Below are 16209 nucleotides of genomic sequence, written 5' to 3'. Positions count from 1 at the left end.
GCTCACTTGGAAGGAATACACAGCTGATAATAGTGGAGCAGAAAATAAGTTACCAGTTTTCAGAGATTTGGTATACAGCACCGCATTTATTCATCTGGGCCAGAACACTCACAAACATCAAGACTGGTTTGATGAAAATAATGGGGAAATTCAGAAGCTGCTAAATGAAAACTGAGAGCTCCACAGGGTTTGTCAGTAGGATAGTTCATTCATCTCTAAGAAGGCAGCATTTAATTATATTAAGTAAAGTGCTAGCAAAGTTTAGAGAGATGCAGGATTCTTGGCTCAATAAGAAGGCATAAGAAATTCAGTTTATGCTGACAGTGACAATTCAAACTGCTTTTATGATACCTTGAAGACATATGTTGCATCTCAACTACTCAGCTCTGATGGAGCCATGTTGATTAGTAACAAGGACATGAACCTGGAGAGATGGGCTGAACACTTCCATAATGTTCTCAACGGACTGTCCTCAATCAATGCTGAAATCATTAACCATATACTTCGCGTTAAAGTCGATCCCTTTAGCTGAATTTCCAAATGATAAAGAGGTTTTGAATACTATTAGGCTCTCCTCTCATGTGGCAAAGCAACTGATGCTGATTCTATTACAGTTCAGATTTACAAGGTGGGGGGTCCACTGCTCATAGAAAAGGTGACTAAAATTTTCTGAGTATATGGCAAGAGGAGGTTGCTACCAGGATTTCAAGGATGCCTCCACCATACATCACTATAGAGGTAAAGGAAATAGATTGTCCTGTGACAGTTACACGTGCGGGCTCTCTTGTAGTCACCACTGGAAAGATTCTTGCAAGAGTCCTCCTTAATAGATTGATCCTTCACCTGGAAGATGGTCATCTATCAGAGAGTCAGTGTAGCTTCAGAAAGGGCTGAGGATAGATGATGAGATTGGCACACACATTGCCACAGCTAGCTCAGTGTTTGGGAGGTTCCAAAAGAAAGTGTGGGAAAGAAGAGGTATTAGACTGCCTACCAAACTGAAGGTCTACAGAGCTATTATGCTCTGACCTCATTGTTGTATGCCTGTGAAACCTGGACAGTATGCCAGTGTCAAGCCAGGAAACTGAATCACTTCCATTTGAATTGTCTTAGGAAGATTATGAATATCATCCAGAAAAATGAGGTACTAGACACTGAGGTCCTTTCTTGAGCTAAACTCTCAAGCATTCAAACTCTACTACAGAGAACACAACAACAATGGGCTGGTCACAATGTTCAAATGCCAAGTATATGTTTGCCTAAAAGACTATTTTACAGACAGCTCACAAAAGGCAAGCACTCACATGGTGGTTAGAAGAAGTGATACAAGGACACTCTCAAGGTCTCTCTGAAGGACTCTGGAATTGACTGAGAGAGGCAGTGGCAAAGGACTGCCTAGCATAGCATACCTGTATCAAAGAAGGTACTGTGCTCTATGAACAAAGCAGAATTGCAGCAGCTCAAAAGAAATGGGATGTGTAAATTTAGAGATATCTCCATTCTTAATGTTTAGATGGAATATTTGTGCCTGAACTGTGGTAGAGTATTCAGAGCTCATATAGGTTTGATCAGCCATAACTGGACACAATGTACCTTGACTCCAACATAGTGATGTCATTTTGGTCCTCTTCAAGAATGAAGTAAAACAGTCAGTCAGCCAACCAACCAAAGAAGATTTATGACAGACTTTTCTCATTTCTACATTCCAGCTAAGTGGAAAAAGTCTGAGCATTAAAAAATTTTTGAAGTTCTTTAAGAGCAAAAACTCAGCAGTTCTGTTTTATCACTGCCTGATTGCAATGATGTTTTATGTCTAGTTTTGTTTGTTTGGTGGATCAATCATTTAGTAAAATGAACTAAAAGCATGCCTGCCCAGACTTACAACAACCATAATAGAAAGCTATATCATAAAAAAAGAAACTCCTTAGATTGGTTAAAATTGTTTTTAACATAAAATATTTACAAATCATTACAGTCTACCTAGGAAACTGCATATATCAGCAATTCCAAATTACTCATGTATAGTCAAATCAATCTTTTCTTTATTTTTTTAAAATACCAACAGCCTTCTAAAGATGTCATATGGCTGTAAATAATGGAATGTGACAATATTCAAAAAAAATAATCCACTAAGTTTTTCCAGTAGACACAGATAGCCTGGATATTTTGGCTCATCATTTCTCACCTTGCTTCTAATCTAGGACTTCTCTACCATGTCCCAGGAAGATCATTATTGGGAAAACATCCTGAAAGATCCTCATCAGCCTTGGTATTTCACTCATCACCACCCTTTATCCTTTTGAGTGGAGTATGGAGCCATAAACTCCAAAATCGCCATTTAAGGAGAAGAATATCTCATTTCTTACCTGGATGCACAACTTTGGAATTTTACTAACTTTTCCACTATGCTGTCATGTCAGGTACCTTCCCTACTCCCTCCCTCACCACTCCACCCTAGCCACCTCAGCTTTTCAGTTTTGCTTTTAGCTTCCTTTTAGGTTTTGTCTTCTCCCAATAGGAGCTGTCTTTCTTTTTTCATATTTGTATCCTCACGGTTTACCACAGTGTCTGGCATAAAACAGGTACTTAATAATTTGCTTACTGATTCTTTATGATTCTCATTTAGGTGATGATGTAAGTTTCTATGGTTTGAGGCAATCAGACCAATGTAATCTACATACAAGGAGGAACATTTGGAAGACTAAAGTATGTATACATAGAGAAACGTATTTTCATTTTGGATTCTACACTGGATATCCTCCATGAAAGCTGCAAACACCTCAAGCCCTTAGTAGAGTGCCTGGCACATACCAAGTGTTTAATAAATGTTTACTGAATGATTAGCTTTTTGGAAAGCATTCATCTACCTGGATCAATCCTCCTGATAGTAATAAATCAGAAGGTTGAAAAACAAAGTGAACTTTGAGGTTACATCTATCAAGGTTCAAGGGTATCCTCAAAGCATATGCAGATTAATTTCATAAGTGGCTTCAATGATGACCCTTGATGACACCAGAATCTATATATCAAGAACTTATCTTTACCCTGAACTCTTGTCTTCTGTCACTAACTGGCTACTGGATGTCTTACCTTCAATATGTACAAATATGTACAAAACAGAATTCATATTTCCTTCTCACACCTCTCTCTTCTTGATACTTCCCTATTCCTCCTGAATGTACCACCATGCTTCTTTCTCCTTTCACTCCCATAGCAAGTCAGTTGTCAAGTCCTCTTACTCCTACCTCTCCAACACACCCCACTAAGTCTCTACCCTGAGATCCTCATCATCTCTTATCTTGGCTATTGCAATCACTGTTTCCAATGTAATATTTCTAAAATACAGATCTGACCATATCATCTTCTTCCTTCTCCTTAACTTACTTAAAAAAAATAACAAAAAACTAACTTACCATCTTCAGAACTTAAACATTATTGAACTGGGTTTGTTAAGTTGTACAAAGAATTTTTAAAGATAGGAAAGCAGGTTTATGGTAACAAGGCATTTCTGTTACTTTTTTTAGTAAGAATAAAATCTATTTTTCCTCAGGGTAATGGTATCTTTACATCTTTCGAATATCTTAAAAATTAATCCACTCATCATCACCAGGCTAAAAAATTGCACTGCTTCCAATATGAAACCTCATCTCTGTTCCCTTGATTTAGTTGAGCTGCTCTTTCTCATAAAGGACATTAGGGAGTTTTGAGTTAAACTACAAAAATGGTGATTCTGCTATCATCAAGAGACAGTGAGCAACAGCAAAAATGGATGAGGATTTAGAGTCAGAGGACCTGTCTGTCTAGCCTAGGGTAAGTCACTTAATTAAGCTTTCCAGGCCTTAGTTTCCTTATATATAAAATGAGGGGAATCCTTGTGGCTCTACAACTATAAGTCTAGAAGAGATTTTATTGCAGATCTTTCTGATGGCTTCAGAGTTTCAGGTTTAGGCATGCACAGGATGATCTGGCTTAAATCTCTTGCCAAACTTTCTCTAAACTTGTATTTTTCCTCCACTGCTTTCTTGTTCTTTTTGACATGATACTGTTCATAATATTCCACTATTCTCCTCAATAATATATTATAAATAAGTTTATAGGTGCAGGCACTGTTGCCTTTAGAAGCCATATTACCTTTGTTAGCAAAAATATCAAATTTTTCCTGGCTGAGGTTGCTGGGGATGGAAGCTCAATTCCAGGTGGACAGTCTCGGGCGGGTAAAGGTGGGAACTTCTAAATCTTAGAGTTCTCACGAGACCCCCCAGAAAACTGGGAATCGAGGTGAACTGAGCTATCTCGTGTATTTCCGCCTCTTCCCGTGAGAAACGTGATGGGAGAGAGCTCTCCCCGCCCTCGAGATTGTCCCGGATCTGGGCACACTATTGTTATCTAACAGCACGGTATTCAGATGCAAACTATGCTGCTGGAGAGTTTAGGTAGGATCAGGAAAGCCTGAAAGTTCTCTTGGGCGGAGGGGCGCGGAGCGGACAGGACAACAAGGCTCCGCTTTTCCTCTCTCCTCTCTCCCCTCCCCCTCTCTCCCCACTTACACTTCTACTTCCAATCTCTTATTGTAAGATCTTTGCCTCCTTGGGAGATTCTTCTTTCCCTCCTAAGGAAGAATTCCCTTGCACTTGTAACTAGACCCTGAATAAAGCTCAACCCTTGTTCGACTCTGGAACGTCCTTTCTCTCATACGAGCATCCGGTCTGGCCAACCAAAGACCTCGGGAGGTGAGGTAAGAAGACTCGGGTAGCCCTCAGGCCTCTAGGCCTGGCATGAGGTGACTCTTTTAGTCTTCTCATTGTGGCAACTGATTTATATTTGTCAAATGTAGAAAATGAGCACAATCTGCATTAATGCCCATTCATTTATGCATTTCCTAATTTCTCAGCTTCTTTAAGTAGATCGGGTTGGAGTTGTCTCAATACTTTACCTTCTCACTTTTATTCTTTCTTTTAATGTTGATCATTGCTCTAATAAGTTGATGGGATGACAGCTGTTCTGGAAATGATGGCAAGAACTGATTTCCAGTCTATCAAAATATAATCAATTTTATTTTTAATGCTATCTGATGCTCTCTAGGACCAGTGCCTCTCAACTTTCTTCTTGTGGAAAAAATTAATTATAGAGAGGCATGAGTTTTTGGTATCCAATCTGCTGCCAAGGCCTGTCAATTTTGTCTTTATAACATCTCTAGCATACATCCCCATCTCTCTTTTGCTACTGATCCTCATCACCTCACACCTGGACAACTGCAAGGGTTTATTGGTTGGTCTTCCTGCCACAAGTCTCTCCTCGCAGGAGTCCATCCTCCACTCAGCTGTCAAAGTGATCATCCTAATGAATACATCTGACCACATGACCCTCCCTTCCTTCTCCCCTCCCCCAGTTAATGAATAAACTCCAGTGGTTCCCTACCACCTCTAGGATCAAATATGAATTCTCTATTGTTCCAAGCCCTTCTTAAGATGGCATGCCCCCCACCTTTTTAGTTTTCTTAGAATTTACTCATTACCTTTTACCCCCATGAATTCTGTGATCCAGTGATACTGGTCAAGAAACTCCACTTCCCAACTCTGGGCAATTTCACTACTGGCCTCCCAGGCCTGTAATGCTCTCCTTCCTCATCTCCACCTCCTGGATTCCTTCAAGCCACAGTGAAAATCTCAAATTCTGCAGGAAGCTCTTCTCAATACCCTTTAATTCTAGTGTTTTTCCTCTACTGTAGACTGTCTCCAGTTTATCCCCTATATACCTTGTTTGTACTTGATTGTTTGCATGTTATCTCCCCCATTAGAATGAGAGCTCCTTGAGGACAAGGATTGGTTTTTGCCTTTCTTTGTATCTGCAGTGCTTATGCAAAGTTCCTGGTATACGTAGATGTGCTATTAGTAATAATTGTGCCATTAATAATAAATATTTAATGACTCACTGACTTTGTTTAATCAAGAAACCTTTGGTCTCTTGGATTTTTCACTCCTGAACTTTATTTCCCAACATATTTTTTATTCTCTTCCCCTATTTCTCAGTTCTGCACTGAGCCAACCAAGTGATAAAAGACAGAATGAGTTAATTAAATGTACTAATTTAATTAAATGAATTAAAATACTTCCTTACATTCTAATAAATTTTTATTCATCTAAAAATTATTGATAGTCCTGACAGTCATTTCATAAAGAGGATATTTCCCCCTTAATATTTACTGATAAATCAAGCTATAGGTCACCTTGAGATTCTAGCTTTCATGTATGTAACATGAACTTATTTAATGTACTCAATAAGCACATTCATATAAGAAAACCAAAACAGTTTACAATAAGCACATAAAATAAATGTAAAACAAAAAAGAAAGAAAGATAAACTATATAGAGAATAAGTATTGTCAGCAGATGGGCAGTTTCCACTTCTTTATACCCTTAATCTCCTGAGATTATTGTAATCTTATGAGAGAAGGGTAGTCATAACAATACAATTTGCCCCTTTACATATTCCTATATTCCAACCAGCTCCAACTCCTACCTTCTACATTCTTTTTCCATTGGAATGTGCTATGAACTGAATATGCAAACAGATAATTTCAATAAATCATGTCCTTTTTACTGTGCATTTTATTATGTAAGTTATCACATGAATGAAAGGAAATTGGAAGTTTCACAATTCACTTTCTTCTAGTAGTAGAAGACAAACGGTATGGAAGATCTTAGTTCAAGGCTTAATGACTTTCTTTCTGGGCCACTGTGACAACCTTCTAATTGCTCTCCTTGTCTCTAGCCTTTCTTCTCTCCAGTCCATTCTCTTCATAGTAGAGAAACTGATCTGAAGGCACAGGTCTAACCAGGACTGCTCCCCTACCCAAGAAATTCCAGTGGCTCCCTCTTACTTTCAGGATAAAATTCAGACTCAGCCTGGCATCTGAAGCCTTTCCAGGTTACCAGCTATTCCTCTCCTCTGCACCCTCTCCATGTCAGCCAAACTGGCCTACTTGTGGCTCTCTCTCAGTGATATTTTTATCCCCCATATTTGTGCCTTTGCCCAGGCTGTTAGCTGTACCTAGAATGCAGTTCTCACCTATACCTCTGAGGGAACTGAGGGGATTCAAACACTAAGTGGTAGTGGGAACTGAGAGAACACAGTGACCCTATCTTATAGTGCAATTCTGAATCAAGCTCAGCTCTCTTTCTGTTCAATTATAGGTCTAATTCAATTTCTGTCTTGCAGGAAAATTTTATTCAATTGTAGGAACTGCGAGAAAAAAAATAGTGCATTATTTGAACCTAGCCCTGTGTGCCTCGGATGCTGAACCACCCCTGCCCACTGTTTTTTTTTAGTTCAGTCATTTTTCAATCATGTCTGACTCTGTGACCCCATTTGGGGTTTTCTTGGCAAAGATACTGAAGTGATTGGTTTGCCATTTCCTTCTCCAATTCATACAAAAGATGAGAAAAATGAGGTAAACAGAGTAAAGTAACTCACCTAAGGTCACAGAGGTAGTAAATGTTTGAGGCTGGATCTGAACTTAGGTCTTCCTGATTCCAAGCCCAGCAACCTATCCACTAGCTGCCCTACCTGCTGCTCAGGGGCCTTTAACTAAGGTCCCTAGGTTATGCTGATCAGAAACCAGGTCAGAACCAAAGACAGATAGATGCTAGGAGTTTTATCACAATTATACATCTCAAGCAACTCATATGTCTTATCTGAAAATTAGCCCCATAGTGATCAGTAAGTTATTGATTTCATGTTCCTTTTATTGTTGACAGATACCACTTCTTCTGATTTCAGGGAACTGTACCTATTTGCTCTTCCCCTCCCAACTTGAGACAGTCCCTAATCTTCCTCCAATAAGAAATTTGATTACCTAATGTTGTAACCTGGTTAATGGTTTTTTAATTAATTGGTCTTATTTGATTGTTTTTAAGGCATAAAAATCTGTCTCCCCCTGCATTCAGGATCCAGTACCAAAACTGAGGGGGCCTGATCCCAGTTTGTAGAATAATTGGTATGCATTGCTAAATAAATCAGTATGCCTGGAAGCTTGAACCTTTGTTTCCTGTCATTTCATCTTTCACCCTCCACACTTCTCACAATCCCTTGCTGCCTCCAGAGTGCAACTTTGAATGGTCAGTTGCTAATGACCTTTCCTTTTGAAATTACTTTATCTAAATTTTATATTTAATTTTCTAGACACATGTTATCCTCCACTTTCCTGTCCCCCCTACCAAAAGAACAAAAGTTTCATGAAGGCAGGCAAGTTTGGACACTAAAAGAATCTAATTTATCTACAGTTTAATGCAACTAAGACATAAAATAAAATCTTAAAATTTAATCATGTATTTCACAACTTAATTTCCTATTCTTTTACAAATGTTTGAGAGGAAGGAAAATCAGTCATATGTACCAACCAATTCAACAAAGATTTATTAAGTAGCAAGCAGGAACAAGTCACTGTGATGAGGCTGGGGATACAAAAACATGTCTTGACAACAATACACTTATGTACTTTTAGGTAAGCTTTAAAAATAGGTTTATATATTGATTGGTATCATTTTTGCACTATCTAAGTTTCTCACTGTGGTCCCACCCCCACCCTCCAACCCTTATAAAATTATTACAAAAAAACTTAAAAGAAAACAGGAAGAGAAAAAAAATCAAGAGAACTGACAAACACATCAAAAAAAATCTGATGTTACATGCACTTCTGCAAAAGAGTTGGAGGAGATACTATCTTTGGAGTCAAACCTGCTCTTTATTATTTCACAGTTTTCAATTTAGATGATTTTATGCTTGTTGTGTTTTACATTTATGTTGCTCTAGTCTTTGTGCATAGTTTTCCTACCTCTACTGATTGCACTCTGAATCAGCTAAAGTAAGTCTTTGCATGTCTCTCTGTATTCAATGTGTACACTGTTTCTCCCCTTTTCAGCCAAATTCTTTGAAAAAGTTATTTATACTCACTGTTTTCACTCTTCTCATTTAGTCACTGGCCCTTTGAAATTTGGCTTCCAATCTAATCTATCAACTGATACTGATCTCTCCAACGTTACTTAGTAGTCCAAATGGATGATCTTTTCTCGATTCTAACCCCTGTCAATCTATCACTCTTAACTACTGTACTCTCTTTCTGGATATTCTCTCCCTTCTAGGTTTACTTGAAACTATTCTTCTGATCTATCTCATACCTATCTGACCACTGCTCTTCTGTCTTCTTTACTAACTCACTGTCTTCATCACCTAAGTGTGGGTGTTCTCCAAAGTTCTGTTCCTGGGCTCACTTCTGTTTTTCCTCTATACTTTGTCTAAAACACCTCATGAGCTTCCATGGATTTAACTATCATCTCTGGGTAGATGACTGTCAGATCTATAGATTCAACTCTAGTCTCTCCCCCTGAACTTCAGTTACCCATCACCAACTGCCTATTGGACACTTCAAACTGGATGTCAAGAAGTCTTTAAGGCAGCTAGGTAGTACAGTAGATGGAGTAATGGGCTTGGATTCAGGAAGATCTGAGTTCAACTCCAGCTTCAAACACATACTAGCTCGTGTGACTTTGGGCAAGCCATTTAACTGGTTTTCTTCAGTTTTCTCAGCTGTAACATGAGGAAGATAGCATTTACTTCATAGTGCTATAGAGAAGATCAAATATTTGTAAAATGATTAGCTTGGCATATATTAGTCACCATATAAATGCTGGTTATTATTATTTCTGCTGTTATTTACAAAACTGAACTCATTGTCTTTTCTCCTAAAACCTCTCCCTTCTAAATGTTCCTATTTTGGTCAAAATATTATAATCTTTCCAGTATATCAAGTTTGCAATCTCAGCATTATCTTAGACTTCTTATTCTCCTTTACTTCATATATCTAATTAGCTAACAAATCTTGCTATTTCTACCATTACATCATTCACATCTAACCCTTTCTTTCTATTCACCTTAATTCTGATCCTTGTTACCTCTAAACTAGACTATTTTGATAGCTTTCTAATTGGTCTCTGCCTCAAGTCCTTCACCACCCCAGTCTATCCTGCACACTGCTATCAAAGCAGTTTTTCATAAACACAGGTCTGACCACATGCTTCCGCAACTCAATCAAATTCAATGACTTACTATTGACTATAAGATCAAATATAAACTCTTTAGTTTTTGTTGAATGCAGCTAAATATCAATTGACCTTCCCTGATCCCAGAGCTGCAAAATGACTGAGGGCAATTAAAAACAGGTGAAAGGAGAACTTTCCAAACCAAGTGAAAAACAAGAAAGAAAGGAGCCCTCACTTCTGACCAGATATTAGCACTCCTCAGCCTCCCCTATGTTTCTCTGTGAACTTTCTGTCATTATGAAAAACCACTGACATGGCAGCTTCCCATGAGTGTTTCCCATGGGACACCCTCCCTGCTCAAGTGTTCCTGTTCCCTTCTGCCCCACTTGGGCACTCTAGTACTTTGGTGTTATGTGTTGGCCCTGGATTGTCTCCATTAAAGATCCTAGTTTTTGCTACTTTGTCAGTATTTTTTATTTCAGGATGACAGTATTTAAAACATACAGGCATAGGCTGATCTGTCTTTTCAATTACACATTATTTCGCATCCCATATTCTCAGATCCAACCAAACTGGCCTTCTCTCTGTACTTCACACTTGACATTACATCACCCATCCTTATCCTTTGTATTGGTCATCTCCTGTGCCTGAAATACACTCTCTCTTTAACTTTGATGGGGTTATGGGAGATGAAAGCCTTATTCAGATTGGCCCATTCAGAGCAGTCCTCAGGACTAGTCAAAAAAGCACAGCAAATAGCACTTCTAACTGTAGATGAGGTGGATAGGAAGCCCTTTCTCAGGGTTCCCTGCCAATCCTCCTTTATTTTATAAACTACCAAAAGTGTGTGTTTCAGTTATGGCATTCTCAAACAATGAACTTGGATTGCTGAGAATTTGCAAGCATATAGAAATTATCTTTTAATGAATGGCACAAATGATAAGCACAAATTTAAATTTCAGATCTAAGTCCTGGTAAATTTTTCCCTAAGCTGTGATTAGTGAAACTTGCTCTTTGAGGTAAAAGCTCATGAGACTATAACTAATGAATTATAATAATCCATTAATAATCAACAGCCAATAATCTACCACATGAGAGAAAGGCCATGAGCTACTCAGAGAATGTGATACAGGTGGAGATCTGTATTTGAAAAACCTGTGAGGACAATGTTAGCCTCAGTCTAAGTTGGGATCCGCCTGGCTGTTTCCCCATTCTGTTCCTTTGAAAAGTATTACCTACTTGGTTATTACTAAATCTGGCTATGAGGTGGAACTAATGAATCAGGTCCCTGCCTCATCTTTATATAGCAAATTTCTAGAATCAGAGCAAATGGTCAGTAAAAGATATTAGCACAATGCAAATATGTGAGATCATGCTGTTTTGATGTGAATGTGTAGGTATTCCATATCTCAAACAAATGGGTGAATTAGTAAAATTGTATTCCTTTCTATATTCTACACAATTTAGTAAGTGGTATTGCTATTAGTTACTGAAATTAAATCAGAAACATCTTCAGTTTGGTTTGGGAAAAAGAATTTCAGTGCAATCAATTTTCTTACATTGAGGCAACCTATTCAACCTAGTCATTACTTAAGTATCCTCTCAAGTCTTTCGTTATAATTGGTTTAAAACTCACTCTCTGGCAAATTAACTTCTACCAGCAAAACTACTGTTATTTCCCAATGGCATCTGATCCTCCTAAAGGAATGTAATCAGAGTAGAAACTTGAGAAAAGTAATAAGATCAGATAATCTTGTGTGTCAAATGCAAATGATTCTAACCGAGCTCTTTGCTTTCTTTCTTTGTTTTGCCCCATTCTGACATCACTTTTAACTTTCCCTATATACGGGCCCAACATATTAAACTTGCTTGTCAGATTTGCTTGTCAGATTTGTCTTCCAGACTACATGTCATTCACCTACAATTGGTAGCAAACAGTGGATACCAGCCCATATCTACCCATTGATCCCTGGAAGCAGTCTATGCTCAGTTCCAGTCAACCTCCTCCCCAGGACAGCTCTATGTCCCTTGCTAGCAAGAAGGAGTTTCAGAAACCAAGATCTTTGCCCCTTGCTCCAAAAGATTTTGGGTCCCATTTGTTTGAGGGGGGAATGATGGGGTTATGGGACCTGGACCCCTAAAGGAAAAGACTATGCCTATGGAAGCAAACTGGTCCCTAAACTTTCACATATATTTTAAGCTGGGGTGTAGCATGTTTTCAGGGAGGACCAGGACCTTTGTGTGATGGATGCCAAGCTCTTTTTGGGGCTCTTTCCACATTTGGTGTTCACCTGTTCCACCTAACTCTCACCTGTGGCTCCAAGAAGCTGCAGCATGTGCAGCGGCCACAACTCAGTAAACCATTTCAGCAGGCAGGCCAAACCAGGCTGAGGGTAACCAAAGGGTCTCAAACCCGTTGGTGAGTTAGGGAGGTATCTACCTCAAGCCTGTGAGGATTTCCTCTGATGGAATGGGTAGATGAGAACAATTGGTGTACAGCACTGCATTTGCTCATCTGGGTGAGAACACTTTCAAAGACCAAGACTGGTTTCATTAAAATGATGGGGAAATTCAGAAGCTGCTAAATGAAAAGCGAGAACTCCACAGGATATACCAGCAGGATAGTTCACCCACCTCTAAGAAGGCAGTACCTAATTCCATCAAAAGCAAAGTACAAGCAAAGCTTGGAGAGATGCAGGATTCCTGGTTTGGTAAGAAGGCAGATGAAAGCACTTTTATGATTCCCTGAAAGCTATTTATGGACCAAAAACCTATGGTGCATCACAACCACTCAGTGCTGATGGAGCCACATTGATTAGAGATAAGGACATGATCCTAGAGAGATGAACAAAACACTTCCACAGTGATCTCAACAGACCATCATCAATCAATGCTGAAGTCAATGACCATTTACCTCAGATTGAAGTCAATCCCTCCTTAGCTGAACTTCCAACTGAAGAAGAGGTTTTGAAGGCCATTAGGCTCCTTGCATGTGGCAAAGCATCTGGTACTCATTCTATTCCAGCTGAGATTTAAAAGGTAGGGGGACCATTCCTCGTACAAAAACTGACGGAAATTTTCCAGGTTATATAAGAGGAAGTTTTCCTCCAGGAGTTCAAGTATGCCTCCATTGTCCATCTCTATAAAGATAAAGGGAACAGATTATCCTGCAACAATCACAAGGGGCTGGGGGGTGTCTCTCTCTTAGTCATTGCTGGCAAAATTCTTGCTAGAGTCCTCTTTAATAGGCTGATCCTTCACCTGGAAGATGGGCATATACCTGAGAACCAGCGTGGCTTCTGAAAGGGCCAAAGAACAGTTGATATGATGTTTGTTGCCCAACAACTCCAGGAGAAATGCCAGGAGCAGAACAGAGATCTGTACACAACATTTGTAGATCTGGCCAAGGCCGCTGACACTATTAGTTGTGAGAGCTTATGGAAAATTATGTCAAAATTTGGCTGCCCAGAGAAGTTCATCAGTATTGTACATCAATTTCATGATGACATGTTTGCCCAGGTTCTGGATAGTGGACAACGCTCCCATGCCTTCCCAGTCACCAATGGAGTGAAACTAGGGCTTTGTGCTTGCTTCCAAAGCAATGTTGTCAAATGCTTTCAATGATGATGAACATGGCATCAAGGTCAACTACTGTACTGATGGTACGTTCTTCAATTTGAAAAGGCTACAAGCCAAGGCCAAAGTGAAGGGAGTGTTGGTACATGATTTTCTGTTTGCAGATGATTGTGCACTCAATGCAGCCTCTGAAGTTGAGATGCAACAAAGTATGGATCAATTCTCTACTGTCTCCACCTCACAGAGTACTTTTATTCCTTTAAAAACTAGTTCAGGTATCATCTTCTGCATGACATCTTTCTTGATTCCCCTAAATGCTAATACATGCCTTTCGAAACTACCTTTTATTTAACTACTCTGTATATATTTGTTTTTATTCTCTTTGTAATTATTTTTCTATATTTTCTATGTATTTGCCTCTACTATTATAAGCTCATTGTGAGATGAAATTATTTCATTCTTGAACTTGTATTCCTAGTGCCAAGAACAGATTTGGCAATAGTAATGTTTATTTATTAATATATTCATATATCATAGTTTCCCTGACCATTTCTCAATCAATGGGCATCTACTTTGTTTCTACTTGTCTGTGACTAAAAAAAAAAATATTTATGTATCTTGACTATTTCTCATTAAGTTTAGAGCTTAAACTACATTAAGGTTCCTCTATAAAGTTCAAAGTGTCACTTCGGGCTAAGAAGGTTGTCTGAACTAGAAGCAACTCATTAAGGTACCATAGATCTACTCTAGCAAAACCCTGAAATTCACACCAGAGTGAATAATGACCAAAAACCTAATGGGAAAGTAGTGATTTCTTCTATCTTCTACCTATATCTTCTACCTGTTACTGCATAACAGGTCATCCAGAAATCCAAAAACAACATGAGAGTGAGTTGCTAGCAAAGCCAACATCAGTGCAGCATAGCCTCCAAGTGCCATTAGAGGTATTCTAGGAACAAGTATAACCTGAAAGGCACTGTCTGAAGAAACCAAGAGCACAGAAACCTGCATAAGACCTGAGAAAGTCCCAGTGTGGTTAAAAATACACATGGTAGGTACCTTAGAAGTTCTAGGAATGAAAAACAGAATGAGAATCAATAGTTTAGAAAAGAAAGTGTTAAGCCTTGCCCAAGTATTGAACTCCCTCAAAATCCGAACAGGTCCAACTGAAATCAATGACTCCATGGGAAGCAAGAAATACTAGAACAAAATAAAGAGTTCGAAAGAACAGAATGGTCCTGAAAGATAATAGGTGTTTAAAAAATGTTTATTTACTGACTGTTCTGAGCATTTGGAGAGGAAAGAGAATAGAGGGCAAAAGGAAGAATAAGTGTAGAAAGGAGAAGTAGTAAAACAGGTATTTGGAGAAGGAAGCAATGGGGGGATAGGGTATCAGATGAACCTCAGCCACTGATTATATATCAAACTTAAACTAGGAAAAACAGGGAGAAAGGAAGAGGATATTAAGGGGGAGGACAACAGAAAGGTGGAAATAGCTGTAAACAAAACAAATTTCCTGATTCTGAAGGAGTAAAAAGGAAAAAAAGAAAGGTATTAGAATCTAACAGGATGTCTTAGATTGTTTCTAAGACAACTGGGTAATGAATAAACAAATTGTGATAAATGGATGTAATGAAATATTATTGCACCATAAGAGAGGATAAAACAGAAAATTACACAGAATCCTGGGTACATGAATCAAAGCAAAGAGAAGTGAGGAGAACCAGAAGAACAAGTTATGGTGTGAAGAAAATCAACAAAGAACAAAGCCCCCCAGGAACGTTTGAAGAAGGAGAGAATAATATCACTGGCAGGGGTTTGGGGGAAGGCAGCCAGAAGAGCTAACACCTGATTTGATTCTTAAAGCAAGATGAGAAATTGAAAAGGCAACATGGTAAGGCTGTGCATTCTAGGCAGGAGGCAAATTGGCAAGTGCAAGGAGGCAGGAAATGGTCTACTGACTTTAGGGAAGAGTAGATATTTCAGTCCAGCTGAAAATAGCAAGTGCATCAAGGAAAGTTATGCAAAATAAGGCTGAAAAAGCAGACCTGAGCCAGACAGGAAAAGGCCTTAAATTTCAGACAAATAAAAATAACTATAAGAATCTATAAGGAGAAAAGATACGTTAAAGGAAGTCAAAGTTTAGAAAGAAAGAAGAGCCTTCTGGCTAGGGAATTGTTCAATGACATTAGAAGTTTCCGAGGTGCTGGCAAGTACAAGGTACTCAAGACAAATAAGGGATATCTCCCTCCCACCATAAATAGGTTACAAACAGGGAAGGTGTTGATTTTCTTGAAGATGGTTTTAGTTAAGTGAAAGCATATAGTGAAAGGCTATAGTGAAAATGCTCAGGGGGGTGGAGCCAAGATGGCAGAGTAGAAACACACATATACGCTAGCTCCGAACCCACAGCCTGGAAAATATCTGTAAAAAAGAACTCCCAACAAATTCTGGAGCAGCAGAAGCCACAGAACAACAGAGCGGAAGAGATTTCTGTTCCAGAGAGCCCTGAACACCTCTCGCAAAAGGTCCTCACGCTGCAGGCCCGGAGCCCAGTCCAGCCCTGCCTTGGCCACACGGCGATGAGACGAGCAGA

At 39.0% G+C, this 16209-nt stretch overlaps 1 protein-coding gene across 2 annotated transcripts in view; it reads right to left on the bottom strand.

Annotated features, from left to right (window-relative positions):
* DYM (dymeclin) overlaps positions 1–16209 on the bottom strand; it is a 601776-nt gene that overhangs the window by 359585 nt on the left and 225982 nt on the right. The window lies entirely within an intron of this gene.

Source organism: Notamacropus eugenii, chromosome 4 (genome assembly GCF_028372415.1).
Source record: "Notamacropus eugenii isolate mMacEug1 chromosome 4, mMacEug1.pri_v2, whole genome shotgun sequence".
Classification (NCBI taxonomy): domain Eukaryota; kingdom Metazoa; phylum Chordata; class Mammalia; order Diprotodontia; family Macropodidae; genus Notamacropus; species Notamacropus eugenii.
This window is presented reverse-complemented; position numbering and strand designations above follow the sequence as displayed.